The following is an 828-nucleotide window of genomic DNA, read 5'->3' as shown; positions in this document are numbered from 1 at the left end:
AAAATTCGAACTCGCTAAATGCACGGAAGAATCAAGGAGATAAATTCTCATTTAAAAAGAAAGAAAAAAAAACAAACTACGCGAAACGAGAAAAAAGTGTAGAGAAGATGAATATATTTGAATGTATGTATATGTAAATGTATATAATAACTAGAAAATAAAAAATGACATTACATAGAAATTTTTGAAAAAATAAACACCAACCATCATGATCCAACAAACCTCAATATTGCCCTTTCCCCGGAGGGGCCACCTACATTGACGAGTGGATACCATGCGCGACCAAAAAAAACACGTAAAAAGGATGTCTTTTTCACGATTGGGCACGTTACGTTCGTAACGTGATAAGGGTGTCAAAAACACAAAAATAATGAAAAAAGGGTATTTATTTCGCTAGGAAAATTACGTGTTTAGGGTCAAATTTGCGGGGATGATAAAACAAAATTCAAATGTTTTATAAAGGATGTCCTTTTTGCCCCAACACTTCGTGTTTTGAGTCCGATTTGCGCGAGGTGTAGAAGATGGGGTCGTACTAAACCAAATAAGGTAAAGCCGACGACCGAAGGACCCGTGACAATAAAACATTCATGTACTTGTTTAGGGGTTCATTTCAGGGAATATTTGCCAAGAGTATATCGTTTTGTTTCCAATACTTGTTAAGGGTAGCGTTTCACACGCCAATACTTGTTAAGGGGTGCATTTTCAGAATAGGGAAATTACGTGTTTAGGGTGCTTTTCGAGACCCCATGGTCGCGCATGGTATCCACTTGTGAATGGAAGTGGTAAGTGGCCCCCGGGCCCTTTCCACAAACAATCTTCATGTTGGAG

The sequence above is a fragment of the Lytechinus variegatus genome, chromosome 1, assembly GCF_018143015.1.
Source record: "Lytechinus variegatus isolate NC3 chromosome 1, Lvar_3.0, whole genome shotgun sequence".
NCBI classification, from domain to species: domain Eukaryota; kingdom Metazoa; phylum Echinodermata; class Echinoidea; order Temnopleuroida; family Toxopneustidae; genus Lytechinus; species Lytechinus variegatus.
Note: the sequence above shows the minus strand (reverse complement) of the source record.